Raw genomic sequence first — 21,477 nt, 5'->3', positions numbered from 1 at the left:
CAGTTTTTGTGCATTCCTGACCACAGCTCCAGCCTGGACACTCCTGGTTCGACCTAAAAAATGACCCGATACTGTCACAGTTTTGCCACACCTTCCACAGATGAGAAAATGATTAAGGTTTATATTAAAAATTGTCAGAAAAGTTCTCAAAGTAAGTTGTTGGCTTTTTGTCAAACGATGGTGAGTATGGCGATGGTGGGATGGGTTTAAAACCTGTCATGCCCCATTAAACGTTCAATATTATTTTCTTTAAGCAACGTAACATATTAAATAACGTCGGCAGCTCTAAATTTTTTCACATGGTTATTGCACCATAGTATGGAGGTCTCGTTTATGGAGTTTCCTGTTGGCAGGCTGACACACCTAAGTTGGGCAGGTTCGATTCCTGCCAACTCCCTCCACATGTCCTCATTACAATTCATGGTGGGTGGGGCATGAGTCTATAGCGGCCCATCCAAATTAATTTATTATATGATAATGTCGTTGGGGCTAGCGGCCTGCTAATGTAATTTTTATTTGTATACAATAATGGACAAAATTTCATTGGCAGTTTTTAAGGGTTATTAGGGAAATCAAGGAGACAACAAATTCTCCCATTCTGACCATCGCTTTTCATGTGCTATCTCTTTGGCAAATTTTTGCCTCGTTAGTGATTGCCACTTGGCCTAGTTTGATGAAAGCTTTGAATGCCTATATCTTTAACATACAAACTCGGATTTGAGTGTCATTCACACTGCTAGAATCAAGGAGACAGGCACTATCACCTGGTTCTAGGTTCACTTCAATCTGATGACTTTCATTTTTGAGAATTTTCAAGGCCACTTCTAAATCCACCTGGATCATCTAGGCAATCATTTCTCCCATCTAATGGTTTGATTTTCATGATTAACAAGTACATCCACTAAAACATTTTTGTCTCCTTGAAGGGATACAAGTATGTAAAATTAAATATTAGAGGAATCCCAATGTTCCTTGGGAGCTCTATTTCATAAGCATTTGAAGAAAGTCTTCTTAAAACTTTATATTGTCTAATATTTTTAAGTTTTAACTTGTTATAAATCCTTTTAGGAACCTTTTTTTTTTTTAGGTGTGCCATAACTAAGTCACTAACTTCAAAGCTCTATTGTATCATTCTTTTTTCTACTCTGTGTATATACTTTTTGTTATTTTGTTGTTTAACTTCTTGGAACTCCTAGATACTTACTGCAAAATCCTCACCATTAGCACTTCTCAACTATTATTTTACTAATTTCCTCAACTCATATATTACTCTTGGATGCATTCCATAAAAGAATTTAAAATGGCATATTAATGTGATTCTACTAGGGGAGCCATTGTATGCAAACTTTTCTTGCACTAGTAGCTAATTTCATTGCATAGGACTTTCTTTTACTAGACTCCTTAAAATGTTTAACAAAATTTCATTTACCACATTTGTTTTCCCATCATTTTGTGGGTAGTATGCTAATCTAAAGTTGAGATCAGTTCCTAATATATTCCATAGATTTATCCAAAAAGGACCAACAAATATTGTATCTATATCATAAACAATGCTTTTAGGAAATCCATGCATCCTCACTACTTGAAAGAACGAATTATAAATATTGGTTTTATTGATGGTTTTTTTACTACCTATTAAAAGTGTCATTTTTTAGAATATATCTACAACTACATAAATTGATTCATTACTTCTTTATGTTCTTGGTAATTGCAACAAAAAATTCATATTGATCAAATCCCATGGCCCTCTTTGGATTAAAAATAGTTGAGATAGACTTGCATTTTGAATTCCCCCTTAGCATACTGACATCTTCTACATTTATCAAAAAATGTTTTCACATCTGTTGCATCCTTGTCTAAACTAAAAAATCATTTAGTTGATAAAATGTATTTTTTTGTCTAAAAAGTCCCTACAGTCCCCCACCATGCTTTTCTTTTATCATATTTTCCTTATTGGACATTTTGGTATGCATACTTTACTATCTTTGAACAACAACCCCTCTTGTATCATATAGACCAACCATGGAGTTTCATTTTTCCTTACTATTTTCTTACCTCTTACATAAGCTTCTCTAAAGTGTGCATCATCCTTATACATTTCCTTTAAACTGCCAAATCCTAAAACATGTACATGGAATTCATGTAGAATCAAATTAACTCTCTTAATACATCTACTATGATTTTTTACTTGCCACTTGTATGTTTGATAAAAAATATCAAATTTCACAAGAACGCAACCAATTTAACATGTGTTTGGTTTATCTTTGGTTAACTACTAATAAATTGTGAAGCATTGTTATCAGTATAAAGAAAAAAAAATATTTAAGGTGGAGGTAATGTCACTATTTCATTAGTACTTGAATAGTGCCATAGAACTCTTTATTGTATGAGGAGTATTTTTATTTTTCTTCATTCATTTTTTCACTAAAATAAATAATTGGTCTCTCTTGTTAGCTTAAAACAAATCTTGTTGCAATCCCACTACGTGAGACTCAACTTGAAAGAACTATAAGTCAAGACAAATTGTTAGTTAATATTTTGTTTTAAAAGTCCAAGGTTTCTATCAGTTGTTTCTTTTTGTCCACCTAATGGTAATTTGTTTTCATTAAGTCACCACAATTTGAGCACAAATACTACTAAAATTTTTGGTAATTTTTCTTTAAAAGCAATTAAAATGCCATGAAGATTCTTACATCAAAAAAACTTCTCATAATAGTAACAGGAAAATTTATTATTTCTTTGACTTTATCCAGATCCATCTTCAAACTATTCTCAGATATCACAAAACCAAAGTATACCAACTCATTCTTCACACAATTTCCCCTTTTGATATTGATTAGTAATTTTTCTTTCTGTAAAGAACCCAAAAATAGCCTAAGGTGTCTCATGTGTTCTTCCCTCATTTTTTTGTACACTAGGATATCATCTAGGTAAATTATAACAAATTTACCAATGAACTCTTTTAAAAGTTCATTCATCAATATCATAAAAGCACTGAGATAATTTGTAAGTCTGAAAGGAATCACCAACCACTCATAACGTCCACTATTGTTTCTAAAAGCTATATTCCATTCATCTCATCCCCTAATTGTAATTTGAATATACCCACTTTTGAAATCAATTTTTGACAAATACTTATGACCTCTCAAGAAATCTATCAAACCATTAATATAAGGTAATGGAAACATGTACGTTATTGTTTTCTTTTTATTTCTATAGAATATATACATATTTTCCATCTTCCATATTTCTTTGGACTTAGTACTATAGGAATAACACATGGACTTACAATTTCATTGATCAAGATTTTATCCAACAACTCTTGCACTTACCCTATATTTGCAATCTCCTAGATGGATTCATCCTATATGTTTCTTTATTAGGACTAATATCCCATAGGATAAGATATATGTGATGATTAATATTTTTTATAGGTGGGTAAGTCATTCGGTAAATTATCAATTATGATATCAACAATTTCATCCAAAAAATTTTGAACTTCTGCACGAAAATCAACCAAAGTTGTACTTGTAGGTATTACCTTGGGGTTACCAATTATGAAAAAAATTATATCATCCTTCTTAAATTATTGAAACAACTCCTTTCCACTCATTAGAGACACATTAGGACTAATTTCTTCATTTTCCCTTTCATCATTTAGAGGTAAAAATACATGCCTTTGGCCGTTTGTCTTAAGACAATATGTCTTCACCATACCATTGTGAATTAATTTCATATCGTACTACAATTTCCTAATAGAACGTGATAAAAATCTGTAGGAATTATAATAGATAATCCATCATCTTTATAGACACAAATTTGAGATCCCACCTTGCATTACTCAATACTCATTAACCAAGATCTAATGTCCCTTTTGTAACTATGACCATGTATCATGTAGGATTTACTAATTTTTCAACCCAAATTTCTATAACATTTAAGTGGATACCAAATCACCTGTACTACCACTCTCAGTTATGATCTTAGGAAACCTACATATTGACTTGCATGTAGTCTTGAATAAACTTTTTCTCTAGGATAGTTCCTTAGCTTCCTTTTCTAGCTTAATTAGAACAATTGTCATCAACAATAACTGCCTTGCTTCTGGGTTTTCTTATGTTTTGGTAGATTTCACTCTTTTTTAGTTTGATTTTGTTCCATTTTTGCCTCTTTGAATTGTTTTGGACTATTCTCTAGATAGTCCCATGATATATTTCCCGTCTTACAGCATTTATAACTTTTGACATGATAGTCTCTAGCTCTTGGAAAATACCTTCTTCCTCTAGAGTCACCTCCTAAATGTGAATTGATATTCCTCCTTTTTCTTCTTCTTTTTAACTGAAATCCTCCAAGTCAACTCCTCTCTTTTGACCAATCTTAATTTGGTCTCCAACCATGCTCGGATATGCCTTCTCTCATATAGAAACATTACATTTTCTATACGTGTCCCTCAACCTATTGCTTCTCCTCTCTATTTCGACATGATTTCTCACTTTCATAAGGAGTATTCGAACTCTAATACCAATCCGATCACATATCTAGAATAATACTCCACCTCATTTATGGTCCTTCAAGTTCAACTATCAAATATCTATTTTTTTCTATTGTCAATTATTGCGAAACTTCACCTCCACACTATCAAGAAATAACCTTTAACACCCATGCAATTAATGCTATAATGTTATATTGCCAAATGTTTCAACTTTGAGCCTCAAATGCTACCACATGTGATCTCGAACTATAACCAAGTCATTCGAGAACTTTTGAGCACTAAAATTATTAATAAATTGCACTTTATTTACATCTGGTATAATAGACAACACCTAAGGGATAATTCCCCATTAACTATGTTACTAGAGATTCAAAATTGATTTTCATTGATAGTAAATGTACAATAAGGTTATTACAAAAAAAAAATATTGGTATACTATGTTCTAATCTAATGGAATATGTTAAGGTCAGTTTTGGGTAAGAAGGTTTGGAAAAAAAATCGATGAAATTTTGACAGTTTCGATGATGTTGCGTGCAGAAGTGAAGAGCAGAAAATAACATGAACTACTAGTGAACAATTTTTTGCAAAAGGACCAGCATGCATGATTTTTGTAGAAGGGAAGACAACATAGAAAGTATTGGTGCATAAGAAATTCTAGTTAAAAAAAGTTAAGTTTGACTGAGTCTTTTGGATTAACTTTGATAAGGTCAAGCATAGTAAACCTGCCAATGGTAAAAAATTTCAATGGTAATGAGGTAAACTTGGGACCACATAATCATCTATAAATAGGAAAATGGAGATAGGAATTGGGTTCATTGGTTGGTTAATTTTGTTGTTATGATTGTTATTGTAATGTTGTAATGTTTTTTTGAATAGGCTGGTGAGTTGAATTGGGGATAAAAGGGAAATGTTATATAATATTATGCTCAATTCCTTTTGAATATTAATAAAATATGGATAATGATTGGTTGATCACCATTCATGTGGTTTATATGTTGGTTCAATAATGCATTTGGTTATGTTTAGTGTTAGTGTATTGTAGTAATACTTTGAGTAATTACAGTGTGCTAGATGTTTGAATGTTTGATATTGCACCAAACATGAAAATGAAGTACTCATTTAAAATTTGTTAATTTTTTTATATATGTATCATAGATGTTATCGATGTTTGTGATTAGATTTAGCTTATGACTGCAAATTTAATATTGTGGAATGTTGAAGAAGATAGCTCGCGTGCAGATTCTGATTCCCTTCATCACTGGAAAATTTTGGTTCGTATATTCCTCATAGGTGCCTCAGGTGACACTTCATCTGTTTTGTAGGTCATGTTGAAAGGTTGGTATCTAGTGGGGCTTTTTTTTCTGAACTTCGAGCATTAACCCTAGTGAGACTATTCCCAATGCCAACAAATGGCTCCATTACTTAGATTTGGAACTATTGTCGAAGGGAATGTGGAATCCCACTAAGGAGGAGGTAAATCAACATATCAAAGAAAAATAGAGATAATTTGTTGCAATTGAGATTTTAGATCAACAAATTAGTAAAGATGAGTGGTTACAAAGGTATGTATTCACTCAGTTGTAAGATATTCTCTTTCGTAAATTCCTAAATATGCTAACATAGTGGATACAAAGGTTGAAGTATAAGAATCATAATTGTGAATCTCTTGAGATGGAAAAATGCACCCCTGAATCAATTCGACAATTGAAGTCTATAAGTACTAATATCTCTCACGTCATATACTATTGGTTCAAAGGTATACTAGAGGGGTACATTGTAGAATTTTTTGTTGATTATATAGTATCATATAGTGCACTAAGGATGAATTTACTGAAAGGAACACATGGAAGGTATATTAGATTGTTTCCATATTTCATTAAAATGCTACTTTGTGACAAAAGAGTTCTAAATATGGAATCAAATAGTATGAGTAGCTAAACCGTTTTAGTGTTAAGGATGAGCTGAGGGATGACTACAGAATGGCCTGAGACGATTAGCGCCTGGGGTGGAGAGAAAGAAGGAGGTAGAGTGTGAAGGAACTGTTAAGAACTCTAAACTAATTTTTAGAATGTATGAGGAGATGCTACAAAATTGACAACCCAAAATGAGGAAAATAGGAAAGAAAGGGTGTGGTATAAAAGGATGACGTATTTTAAAATTGGAGTATGATGAAATTGAAGGAGGCTTTAGCGTTTTGATCATATAATATAGATACTTGTGTGGATACTTGTAACTGACATAAATCCATTCAAGGAAGTGAGAAGAAGTCATAGGAGTAGCGAAGATCAAAGAAATCATGAAGGTGTGAGTATTGGCATACTGCACAAACAAGGAGAGGATGTAGGACCCTCAGAACGTATCCCGAGAATATTAGAACTTGTGCATCCCAGTCACCCTACTCAGATCATTCCCTGCACCAAATATATGACACCACATGCTTCAATTGGTTAGGAGATAAGTTCACCTAGTAGTGTTTTTCATACTTTTTTCAATAAAGAATGTGGGAATAGTCATAATAATAGTAGTAGTGAAACCAACACACTGAAAGGAAGTGTGCTAAATAATTCTCCATTAAATAACATTTCATAGGGTGCACCACAAAAAAAACGAGTATACCTAGCAATCCTCTAGCAGGGACTAGTGCCTAGAATAAAATGGAAAATTCCACTTCGAGATTGCTTGTATTACATGGTTTTGGCACTGAGGATATTGATCACCATTTGTTTGTATATGAAGTGGTATTGGATTTTGAAAAAAAGGTTAAGATGAACCTACTAAGGTTGTGAAGCTGGAAATTTCCTTTACAAACCATGCACTAACATGGTACATGAAGTATATGAGTACCACCCCAGCTTGAGAACATAGAACTTTAGAAGATATAAAGAAAGCATTTTGAAAGTGCTTAAGAAACCCAAATCTAAGTCATAATGTATTACTAAGTTGAATGAAATTAAGCAGTGTCAAAATTAGTCCTTGTGGTACTACGATTAAACGTTTAAGGTACTATTGGGTGGATTAACACTTGATATTTTGTATGCACAAAACAAGGGGTGGTTCATTACTAGAATACTTCCCCATATCTGAGTACCATTGACTCAGTAGAAAATTTCAGCAAAAGTAGAAGTTATTTTCGTTACCATAAACACCCTCCAAAAATGTTCCTCCACTTGAATTTTGGAGCCTCCTTGTGATCTTACAATTTTTCATTCCAAGTTGATCATGGTCACTTCATGGTTAGTTGATGATTTTCTAAGAGTCCAAGTGTTCTTTTGAGATTCTAACAATTGAAGCTACTTGATTACACATCCTTATAGTTTTTATGAATTCACAAGTGCATCTCTCTCTTAAGTGCTCAATAGTCAACGTTTACCTCTGTAGATGAGCATTGCACAATCCTTGAGAAAAATGCTTGTGTAGCCTTCATAAATAAAGCATGCATGGTCACTATTAATAGTGATTGCATAGTCCTTGGTAATAAGAATTACTCAACTCATAGATCCTCCACAACCCCTACTGACAGTGCTTGCACAGTTGATAGGGATAATGAACTACGAAATCCATGTCAATAGTCACTGCACAACATTATTTGATAGTCTTTCTCACTCTTAGTGGGAATTGTATAATCATTACCGTGAGTTATCTCAACTATCAATTTTGTGCACCTTTTTCTTTCAAAAGTGTCACTTTCACTTTTGTGACTACTTTTTTTTCTTTTTTTAACTTTTACAAGTGTTTCTTTTACTTTCTTTAGCTTTTTCAAGTGTCATGTTCACTTTCTTTAGCTTTTATAAGTGTCATATTCACCTTCTCTTACTATCACAAGTGTCGCTTTTAATTGTTTGAACTCGTACATGTGTTGCATCTTAGCGAACCACTAAAGGTAACTCTAACACAATCTTTTACATTAGCTAATAATGTATATCATAAGTACATGCACTAGACACTCTCCTGCAACTTAGCACAAAATACGGTTGCAGTTTACACTTTTTCATAATTTGCATCCTAAGTGTCGCAAAGTTATGTTTTAACTGATATGAATTCTCTCAACTACCAAAAATAACCAAGATCTTTTACTTCTGTGATGTTAGCATAATTGCATGTGAAAGAGTATGAAAAACCACATGTGCATATTTTATAGAAGAGGAAACATAATGGTAACCATAAAATCAAAGAACACACACAAGTTGATAATGGAGTTCACCTAGTGTGGGATATGTCTTTGGGCTCGGTGTCAAGAGTGGGGAGGCCACTTCATTAAATGTTGCAAGATGATGATGATTACAAGATGTATTATTTGTCAATACAAGGAAGAATTCCCTTATCTAGATTGGCATGTCTCTTTATGATATGTTCTTCTATAATAACTCTCACCCATGAAAAATATCCTTCAACATGACAAAATAACAAACTCTCACATGAAGTGGCATATAGGGATCCTCCAAGAAAATGGAAAATAAGGATCTCAAGATCAAATCATCATCTTAGCAAAAGTCGAAAGAAGACACGACATCAGTGCATCTTATATCTCCATTTCCAGGGATGGATTGAAAATGCACACCTCTACCGAAGTAACATACTACATGGTTTAATTCCTAGGGAAAAATCATGAAAATTGACTGTAAACTTGACCTTCTTCTACTTTAGTCAAAATTTGGACCGTCAAGAATCTCAAAGATTCCCCAAATATTCATTACTGTGAGTTGATTGGAATTCGACGACTTAGATGACAAATATAACATCACCACTATGCTCCTTGTGAAAAACTAGTTCAAATGAGTATAAGCTCGGCATATTTCTGACACCTTCAAAATTCGGCCCCCAAGGAATCTTAAAGATTCCTCAAAGATTCGTCATAGAAAATTTTCTCTAAAATATTACCTAACATATGCTCTAACAATATTCTTAGAATCTTCTTGAGATTCATGTCTTCATTGGCCTATCTATTCCCTCATCTCTCATGTATTCTCCATGCTTCCCTTCGAACCATTTGAATGGAATTTTATAACAAAGTGTGTGGTTGGCACAATGGCTGGCATATTCATATAAGTTACTTGTTGTTGGAGAGGTTTTGGGTTTAGAACCCATGGGCTCCCAATTTTTCTTTAATATGGTTTTAAAGCCCAATTTTGGTTTCAATATAGTTTTCAACCCATATAATATATGGTAAACATATGTCGATATTGTAACGACTCCTGAAACCATGAGAATAAGAGAAAAATGGAGGTTTCACCATATGAAGGCCACTTGGGCCTAATTTGAGGTGTCATGTGGCAAGCCCTCTATTGGGCTGCCAAATTAGCATACATTTTCACTCCATTTTCACCTTTATCCTCATTTTGTCACCTCATTTCATCACATTATCATTATATTCCCATTACCATATGGGTTCATAGTTTCATTTTCCAAAGTTATTTCTTTTGGGCATTTAAAGTGAATTTATGATTAAAAGTTATAAAAATAACATGTATTTTATTATACCTAAAGGCGGAATGAGTTTGGTGACATGTGTAGCTGATTTGGAAGGTTCCAAGACAATCTTATGTGGCCTCCAAGTCTCAAATTCGAATTCTCTTGAAGATTTGAAGGAGATTTGGGATAGGGGTCAAGAATATCTCATGGAGGAAAATCATGGATAAAGGAATATGTGTCTTATATTGGTTGTAACCATATGAATGATTTGTGGAACTAGGAGGGATTAGTGGACCTCCATTAATGAGTTAGTTGCTTATGTTTTTGTATAAATAGGAGTACCTCCTCCATTCCAAGGGAGGAATCTTGGAGCATGTATCCAACTTATGATGGAATAGAATAAAGATTCATTTTACATAAATTTTATTTCTATAGTTTTAGATATAAATTGTGTTAATGTAGTATATGAATTTATGGAATAGCCTGTCACTTTGTTCTTAAGAGAATTGAGCTCACTCTGGAAAGATCAAAGAAACATTTTATTTCATAATAGATCTTATTGCATTTAATTTCCTAGATGTTTGAGGATTTGTTTGTGATTGATGAATGAGTTTTAAATTAAAATCTTATCAGCATATGAGGGGACAACCAAGGGTCTAAGTTAGGCTTTCTCTCTATTTGGTTTGCATGATAATTGAAATTCATTCATTTTCTTTTAAGTTTCAAGTTATTTCATTTCTTGTGCTTATGAATGAATCTTAGTTTAGTTTGGATCAGTATACGAGGGTACAATCAAGGGACTAAGTTAGTCTCTCTCTCTATTTGAATCTGAACAACAATTAGAATTCATTCTCTTGTCTTTATTTCAAGTTTCTGGTTTTATGTACACAATCTATAATATTATAGGGAAGGACAACTAGGACCTCCTCAATTAGGAGCCTCTTCCCTTGCATATTATATTGAATCAAAAATCATTTAGTTAGAAATAAAGTTAGCTGCCTACTCCTGCATATATTTCACTGGCATCATCACAAGCTTACGAGTATCCTTGGTTGATAATTTAATAAAAGCAATTTAAGCAATTAAATTGCCCAACATTTTGGCGTCGTTGCCAGGGATGGTGCTAAGGGATTAGGCATTAGGAGATTAATTCAGTACCAATATGTTTCTTTGGAAAAGCTAACTCACGTTGAAAGGATGACTTGGTGACAGCAAGATGTTAGTAACTTGATGAAGTGTATATAGGAGTTAGCTTTGAATCTCATTTTTAGCTGCATATATAAATCATGATAAATATGATGCATAAATTTCAATCAATATTTTCACTATAAGAGTTTTGAACTAATCCATTTATAGACAGGAGATCTAGAATGATATTCAAGCATTTGGAGGAGAGACAAGAGAATGAGGACTACATTGAAGATTGGTTTCAAAAGGTGACTAGGCCACAACATTCTTCCATTTCTCAACGAATCCTAGCATTTAATCCAAATGTGCAATTTATCTCTCATATCCTCATAAACATTCAAGTATATTTTTCACATTTGGATGTGAGCATACTAGATATTTTGATCCGTAAATGGCTTCATTGGAAATACTCCTACAGTTAAAAACAAAAAAAATCTCGTTGTCAAAATAGAATAGTATAGAATAGGAAAATAAAACCAAGCTTGGAGAGTTTTTCTTTAAGTTATTGATTTTCAAATTTGATTTCATTTTCTTGGAAATTTGGATGGTGCAGTAAGAGCCACCTCATTCACTAACCATTGGCAGGAAGATCTACAATCAAAGGGATATTTATGAAGAAGGAAAACAAGTGGCGTTTAGAAAGTTAAAATTTGAGGTTTGAAATCAAATTCTTCTTATATTTATTTTCAAATTTGATTTCAATTACATAAAGAATTCATAAGTATGCTCTCCCCCTATGCTTTGTGTGACCTGGAGGATCAGAAAAAGGATTTCATGTTAGTATATCTTTTGTTAAAAAAAAAAAAATTCTTTCATTATTTGTTTCTTTTAAAAATAATAAAAAATAAAAACACAAAAACGAAAATTAGAATAAAGTAAACAAATAAAAATTCATGGAAGCCAAGGAAACAAATTGATGCAAATGTTATGTGTGGTTTTGAAAAAATGAAAGATAGTTGTGCATTGTCCTAATCTAAAAAAGAAAAAAATGAATTTCACCTGGGAGTTAACTGAGCAGGCCAAATTCGCAGAGGTTAAAAACATCATTTTTAAAATGCATTTTGTGACCAAACGAAAATGAATATGAAAAATCTAAAACATGGGTTTTTCTTAGAACAGGGTGAACTATGTTCAAAGTGGAATATTTTCACAAAATTCATAACCATTTCAGATATTTTTAGGGTTCTATGGAGTGTTATTTGTGATGTTGCATTAAAAAACAGTTTTTCAATTAAATGTAGCCAACGGCCAAAGCCACGACATCCATTGGCTCAGCCACAGAGCCATGGCCAGCCACCCAGTAGTGTTGCCAAGCTGCACAGAAAAAATCAATCAATATATATATAAATCATAAACATTTCCCAAGCTTACAACTTGCAACAAATATATATATATATATATAAATCATAAACATTTCCCAAGCTTTATAGAATAAAAATTGGTTAAAGAATCCATTTTCTAGGCAAAAAGGATGAGTTCAAAATATATGAAAAATAATTTGGCAAATATTTTTGAATCATATTTCCTAAAAATCTTGGATTTAGATTGGCCACTTGTCAAGTTGTTGTTTCAATTTTCATTTTAGAATAATTAAAATTTCCAAAATTCCATTAAATTCATAAATGTGATTTCTAATTTATTGGTAAGTCATTCATATTATATAATAAACATCATGAGTTCAAATTTTGTAGGGATTGGTATTTGTTAATTATTCTTCAATTTTGAGATGACATTAATTAAACAACAATTTTTCCACCACATGGCTACACAACATTGACCAATATTGCACATTCACTACCACATCATCACTCAACATGTCACATCATCCATTTTCCATGTCACCCACTCCCACATCACTATTACACATCCACCCTCCATCTGCCAGCTCATTTTCAACACTAAAAATGGATCAAGAAGAAGAACGATAAGGGCGCTTCATCTACAGGATTATTGGTTTACAAATTGGCTTGAAGAGAATCCTGTAGATGGAAGATATAATCTTGTATACATGCATTTTCATTTCATAAAGTATTTTTATATGATCATGTTTCTCTGAGTCTTGCTGGTACAGAAGCCAATGACATCGCAAACTAGAAATTTTTATGTCATGGCTCAGCCAAAGAAGATAGATAATATTTTTAGATACAGGAAGGGCGCAATCCTGCAACTGAGAAACCTTGTGACAATCTTCACTGTTTCACCCAAATTTCAACTAAGCACAACTTTCTCATAAGATATCGGATTTTGACGATTCAAGCGTCATTGGAAATATCTTGATGAGATCTATAGAATGCAAAATACATCATTAGAATTTGAAATGGTTAAATAAAGAAGAAATTGCTAACAAGATATAACAGGTAAAATGAGGCACTAGTTTCGACACAGGTATAAATTCTTCTAGTTTGTCTTTCATGAATTTGTTTTATTAGTACCAATTCTTTTTTTTTTTGTAAATGTCATAAATAGAGAGATTGATCACCTCTCTCTTATGACAAACATACATTTCATTGCAGAAAAAGTACTAAGTTTTTGCAAGTTCGAGGAAGATAAACAAATGACCACAAGCAAAGGTTGTCTTTTAAAGACCCCATTTCAAGCATGAGGACATGCTTTTGGGTATGCAAAGGGGGAGAATGTCATCATATCTATCAAATCATTGGAAATCCTATCAAAGACCACATTTCTTTCACAAGAAAATTATCAAAGTAGCAACAAATATGAAACATTAATGCATGAGCACATGATGTCAGATAAGATCCATCACTTGCAAGTATTTCAGATGCCAATGTCTCCATTGCATCCATGCTTCTTCAGTCAATAAAAAATTTGCTTAATTTCCCTTTACATTCATCATTGTATTCCTCCCTTTTCAGTAAATAACACCTTCATTGCATTCTCACTTTTTCAAGCAATAAATTTTCCTTCACAGTCATTTTCCTGGCTCACTTTCACTAACCTGTAACCCATCAATAAAAACATTCAGCTCCCATAAAAAGTTGATTCATTCCATTTCCTTTTCATTTTTCCAAATAAACCTTGATCCACTGCAAAATTTCTCATCCATAATCCTTCAAAATTATTGTTTCATGCTTGAGTTAGATGATGGAGGATTCCTTAAGGCCTCCCTTCTAACAAGTCTTGGCCTATCGACATCAGCACATTATCTAGGTTCAAGGCTAGAGTCCTTAGTACTACCTTAAGGCTTGTATGCCTTAATGATAGGCTCTCTCACCAGAAATCATGGGAATACACCAATTTCCCTTGATCGTTGGATCTTGCAAGTGGCTCGACATTAGCTCATCTATTCGCCCTTTGCAAAATGTACTTAGGTACCTTGGCACTCATTGACATTAATGGTGAGTTGCCTCGCATTGGTTAATGACATGCATCAATGGTCAGTAATCCAATGACTTCTCTTCATGCTCGACATCGACACATTTATTTGCATGATTAGAATTGTACCATTGGGTGTTGTAACGATTGAAGACTACATCATTTCAGAAGTTTGCAGCGGATCAATTTGTCATAATAGTAGTAAAGATTCAACCCTTGTCATCAGCAAAAGGAATACATAAGAAGATCCAAATTCCTTTGTTTACATACTCCATGATCGAACAACATCAACAGCCACACTCTTCAACATCCACTACTCATGTACATTGAGGGTAAGTGAAGGTATGTGGTTTTCTAATTTTAGTCATGCTATTCCTTAAAATGCTAAAAATTGTAACTTTGGAAAGTTCCACACTTTCTTTTTCACATTGTCATATCTCTAGTTGGAGGGGGACTTCATGTTCATACCTCATATTCACATTTCACGATATATCACCTTTCATATGTCATATATGTCCCTTATACACATGCCATCCTAACCAACATACTTTTCCAAAAAACTACTATTGCATTATGATTCAAAACATTACATGTTTTGCAAAATATGATCATAGAATGAATGGTTGATTAAATGTTTTCAAAGTATTTTGATGCAACACAAAAATAACAAAAGTATTGTTACACAAGAACAGATACTAATAAAAGTTGATTGCCACACAAGAACCAACCAAAGTAATATGTTGCGATCAAATATTTTTCAAAATGACACTTTGCAAAAGGAACAAAGCTTTCAAATGATAATGCGAAGATGAAAGAAGAATTAACATCAGCCAAAGTTCATATAAATGGAAGAAATCTCAAAAGATCAAATCATGATTAAAGTAAACCAATGCAATAGATTGCATGACGCCATGTAATAACTTAAGTTGGAGGTATGTTGGGCCACCAAATTAGCATACATTTTCACTCCATTTTCACCTTTATCCTCATTTTGTCACCTCATTTCATCACATTATCATTATATTTCCATTAGCATATGAGTTCATTGTTTCATTTTCCATAGTTATTTATTTTATGCATTTAGAGTGAATTTATGATTAAAATTTATAAAAGTAACATGTATTTTCTTATACCTAAAGGTGGAATGAGTTTGGTGACATGTGTAGGTGATTTGGAAGGTTCCAAGACACTCTTATGTGGCCTCCAAGACTCAAATTCGAATTCTCTTGAAGACTTGAAGGAGATTTGGGATAGGGGTCATGAAAATCTCATGGAGAAAAATCATGGATAAAGGAATATGTGTCTCATATTGGTTGTAACCATATGAATGATTTGTGGAACTAGGAGGGATTAGTGGACCTCCATTAATGAGTTAGTTGCTTATGTTTTTGTATAAATAGGAGTACCTCCTACATTCCAAGGGAGGACTCTTGGAGAATGTATCCAACTTATGATGGAATAGAATAAAGCTTCATTTTACATAAATTTTATTTCTATAGTTTTAGATATAAATTGTGTTAATGTAGTATATGAATTTATGGAATATCTTGTCACTTTGTTCTTAAGAGAATTGAGCTCACTCTGAAAATATCAAAGAAACATTTTATTTCATAATAGATCTTATTTCATTTAATTGCCTAGATGTTTTAGGATGTGTTTGTGATTGATGAATGAGTTTTAAATTAAAATCTTATCAGCATATGAGGGGACAACCGACGGTCTAGGTTAGGCTCTCTCTCTATTTGATTTGCATGATAATTGAAATTCATTCTTTTGCTTTTAATTTTCAAGTTATTTCATTTCTTATGCTTATGAATGAATATTAGTTTATTTTGGATCAGTATACGAGGGGGCAATCAAAGGACTAAGTTAGTCTCTCTCGCTAATTGAATCTGAACAACAATTAAAATTCATTCTCTTGTCTTTATTTCAATTTTCTGGTTTTATGTAATCAATGATTTCTTTTCAATCTATAATACTGTAGGGAAGGACATCTAGGACCTCCTCAATTAGGAGCCTCTTCCCTTGCATATTATATTGAATCAAAAATCATTTAGTTAAGCATACAGTTAGTTGCCTACTCCTGCATATATTTTGTTGGCATTATCACAAGCTAACGAGTATCCTTGGTTGATAATTTAATGAAAGCAATTTAAGCAATTAAAATGCCCAACACCCTCATTTTTCCACATCATACGCCACCTCTGCCACCTACTTCCCATGTGTCGACTTATGGTGCTAGCACGTCATGTGCTTGTAGGTCCACCTGATTTCTGACTAGGCTGCCACATCAGCTTTATGGGTCCCACTAGACCTGCTGACTTTTCTCCCACATGGAAGCCAATGGAATTTACATGTGGCACCTTGCTTTGACTTCGACTTTGACTTTTTCCTAGTTTGACAAAAAAACTAATTGGCCATAAATTTTGCATATGAACTTAGATTGAGGTGTCATTTGTACTGTTGGAAAACTTGGGACGAGGTATTCAATATGATGCTAGTTTCATTGAAATCCAATGAATTTTATTTTTGAGGATTTCCTAAGCCCTCTTTATTTTTTGAACATTTCTGGATCCACCTAGATCATTAATTGTCACACTTAGAAACAAATGCCAATTTGTTGTCATTTCAAAGTATACATGTTGATCATGAGTCTTGTGCATTCCCAATTTGTTTTGATGGCATTCACGTGTGAGATATTATTTTGGACATTGTTTGTATATTGTGTTATCACTTGTTCCACTAGTCCAACATTTAGCCAATTTTGGAGTTCAACCCTATTCTCACATCTTGTGGAACTCACGAGCATAATTAATTGTCCAGAAAAGTGATGAGTACTCTTCAAACTCCTAAGTCTGAGTGATGAAATCCTTACTGATCTGAGTTCTGCACTCTACTCATCTTAAGGACAACCTCCTCCTCCTACACATTAAGCAACCTTGGTGTCTAGACCATCAATCTAGCTTCTTAGCCTTCCCAAATGTGCAGTTTGTGGTTCCTCCTATCCTGGATTGCACATTGTACAATTATAGTAGATAGTGGGGCCATCCCTATGTCACTGTCATGCCTAACTATGCAATCCCTTTAAGATATTATGCATTGCGCAATTAGTGTGCCTTAACGTTCCGCCTTGTCCATCTAACTTTCTTAACTCCTGTTGAAGCCCCGAAAATGGGGTCGACAACAAGGGGGATACCCACCCGGTCCGGACCTTGGTTGGAAACTCCTTATCCGTTTGGTATAGCGGGTCTGACTGGGGATAATGGGACCAGTTTCCCAATCTAAGGGTGTATGTGTGTGTGTGTGCAGAGTTGGATGTTGTTGATCTAAGAATACTTAAAGCTAATTTAATTCAAACTTTTAAACTAACTCTATGCTATTGTAATCTAATGAGAAACAACACATCTAATCTACGCTAACCCGGGGTGTATTTCTTCTATTATGCGATCTAAAGAGATTTCAAACAATAACTGGTAATAAAGATCATTCAGCTATCATAAGAATAGAAATCAATTAAGATAAACCACTTTGCATAAAAAGTTAGGCAAAACAGTTGTGAACAGCATATCGCATAATAAGTTATTCATATATCAGACATAAATAAATGGCTCCATCGTACAGAAGTGCCAAATGGTAACTCATACATTCATGCAGTAACATATAAACAACTGAAAACTGTGTATCACTTTAAGAATATAAGCAGAAATGGCCAAGAGATAAAAGTACCATTTATGACTAATCCTACTCATAAGATTCAAGCAAAAACGATTTATCTCTACTTGTTCTAACATCTACTAAGAGTACAAAAGTGCAACATCAGTAGTAGACATCAAATGCAAACATTAATAAATCTCGATCCATCCATTCATCAAAACCTCCTCTGAGGGTGCAGAAGTGCATGTTCTGAGGACAAGTTTTTGACAAATTTCTGGACCCTTCTCCAAATGCATGAGAAGGGTTAAAATACTACTTCCTAATTCTAATAATAGTGTATTTACAAAATTTAGGATGCGGTTTTCAAATGACCGTCCTTTTTCTAATCTAATTTTAAAGAAAAAACAACATTCTAAAATAAGGCTACTTCTGAATTTGGTCTTTAAAGCTGCAAGTGTTCATCATGGGCTTGAGGAGAGTCGGCTGGCTGACTTCTGTGCTGAGCTGGGCTGCGAAAACAGAATCTATGAGAGCTGGCACTACTTTTTCGGCCGCGTTTATGATGCATTTCACAGTCATCCATTGACTATGCGGCTTGACCAAGTATGCCCAGTAACACTCCCAATTTAACTTGTTTAATGCTTGGATCGCTTTTCCCTTTTCCTGCGCCTTCTGCTTCCATTCTGCTTCCAGTCGTAGTTTATTTGGTAGGTACCCCAGGGTGGTCTCTTTGATTAAATTGGCCCTGTGTAAATTATCGGGGATATACAGAGGCAGGACATGAGGAGGTACAGTGCTTCCAAACACTCTAATATAGGTGAACCATTCTTCCCTGAACCATCTTGCGATGGGGATGATATCTATCTGTGCCTCGGGTGAGCACCTCGGGTGGTCTTCATCATACATCATTCTATACAAGGGTAAGATAAGCCCGTGACAAATCTGGTAGAGGTGTGGGACGAACTGAGAATCCCATAACATCTTATGATAAACATGGATAGGTAATGGGTTCTGGGTAGTCCATTTCCAACCCATAGTGGGAAATTTAGACACATAACAAATAGAATCCATAACATATGCAGACAGATAAAAAGGAGGATAGATCCTTTGAGACAAGGATCTTTTAGACCGGTAATTGATAACAGCCGTGTATAGATTATCAGAAAAGATCTTGGCCCAAGCCATAATATCGGCATTTGTGGCAGCATCTATTAATGGTAGCCATTCAGATGAAAACTTATTGATATCCAGCATCCTAAATAATCTACAAAGCATGGCCGCAGCAAAACAATACAGAGAGGTGAGGAAACCAGTGTTGTACATACTGTTTTTGTCTTTTTTGAGCGGCTCCTCTTTTCTGGACCAATCATTGGTGGTCTCTGCTAGGTTTGGGTTCTCTGCCACAAATTTCTTAACGAGTTGTGCATTGTAAGTCGCCTGCAGTTCAGGAAGATGATACATAAGCTTTAAATCTTGTGCAGCGAATGATCCGATGAGCCCATGTCCTTGAATCTTGAATTGTCTGTTGTTCATCTCTGCATTGTCAAGTATCCACTTGATCATATCCGTATATGGTAGAATTTTGGGCCTTGCTGCTATCCGGTGAAGAAATGAACATGCTAGCTCCTCTAAGGACGCCTCGGAAGAGCGTTGTGAGCCCGCGACCGCAGCAACCTTCATTATTCTGGGATTCTCTTCTTCAAGCAGTCTGTACATGCTTTCCCATGTCGATATCCCTGCGTCTCTGTTACAGGCTGTGTCTGTATACAAAGGCGCCATCTCCTTCGTCTTTTCCTTCACCTCAGAGCCTTGAGCTTTATTTTTCTTTCCCATTTCTTCCTGCGTTTGGCTTTGAATCGTCTTTAGTTTTTTGTTCCTGCAGCTTACGAGTGAAATGGAAATGACTGATCAAGAAAGGTGATGGGAGAGTTTTAAATGCAACAGATATATCAAATATGCCACCTTACGTGAAGTAATTCTTTACAAAAGCATGCGTCTTCATTTCATTTAATAGCTGACAACTAATTCCTTTACTATCATTAAAAGCGCATGATCTTGAGTCAGATTATGGTAAGTGGCTTTTCTTTGAATAATGTGCCCGAAGGATTCGTGATGAAGTGATTTATGATTTGCTTAGGTAACATCGCAGATTGCGCCATCACAAACCGCATCATCGCAGATCGCGCAAACATTGAATATAATATCGCAGCGATCGCAACATCGCAGGTCGTATAAGTTTAATGTTTGCCGAATCTTGTCAGCTCATTTCTGCGATATGCGATCTTGCAATCGGTGTTATCGCAGATCGGTAAATCTTGAAGTTTTTCCTTATGAGTATTACTTTATTGCGATGCGATATTATGCTTAACACGAGTCTAGTCTTGCGCATACCGATATTATAGAGAAATGGAGGCATTTCCTATCTTTTTTGCAACGCGGCTTTAAAGATATTTCCCTTATCATAGACTTAGGTTAAAAAATATTCAAAAGACCTTTCTAAGCTTACGATGGTAACCTTATTTTGAAGAAAGGAAACTCTTGCTTTTTTTTCTCAAATTTAACTAAGGGTCCCCATTCATTTAGTATTTTGGACAACACTTAAATGAACAAGGGGGGGGTGTTGCTGGCCACAACAATTGGCGATTCACTTGGGAGAACCAGTTATCTCTGATCTTCTATTGACGTTTTCAAACTTCCGAAACAAAAAATTTTCTCAGAAAACTTAAACTTTATTATAAAAGGATAAAGCATATTATACTTCAAACTGTCAATGATATTTTGTTTCAACCTCTTTCTATTTTAATTACTTGTATCCTCAGCTTGTCCTTGCATTTACATCAGCCATTACTTGGTCTTGTAAAAAATAAAATAAAGTCTTCCCTGTGTAGCAGCCTTTTAAATATGCTCCTTTGTCGCAGGTAGAGCCTCTGCTGCCAGCAGGCATCCATAGCCTCGACAGGGTTACCTATTACCCAGTAATGATCCTTTATCCTGCTTAAGGTGATCTACAACTCTTAAAGAAAAAACCTAGATTGATACTTTTTCCTTTTTTTATTCTTAAAGAACAATGTCTTGGTTTGGTAGCCAAATTATGACACAGTCATTCACTTGATTTACACTTTTTCTGAACAAGCTGGCTCGCGATGAGACCCCTTGTCTTGTGATTTCAATAATCTTAAGTCGTTGCCCTATTTTGGTGGACAGTAATGGCAAAGTCAGCGAGTTATAATATCTGTGATCATGATAAGTCGGCTCGTGATGAGACCTCTTATTCTTCAAGATATAGTGTATCCTTTGGTCTTTTTCTAAATGCTGTGATTTTCTTTAGCAGGGAGGAAGTCAATTTTTTTCCTTAAGAAAGTTTTGGACGACAATAATAGAGCATTTTGGAAATGGATGTT

This window comes from Pinus tabuliformis, chromosome Q (assembly GCF_031772625.1).
Source record: "Pinus tabuliformis cultivar Carrire ecotype Pingquan chromosome Q, CPIR1, whole genome shotgun sequence".
Lineage (NCBI taxonomy): Eukaryota > Viridiplantae > Streptophyta > Pinopsida > Pinales > Pinaceae > Pinus > Pinus tabuliformis.
This window is presented reverse-complemented; position numbering follows the sequence as displayed.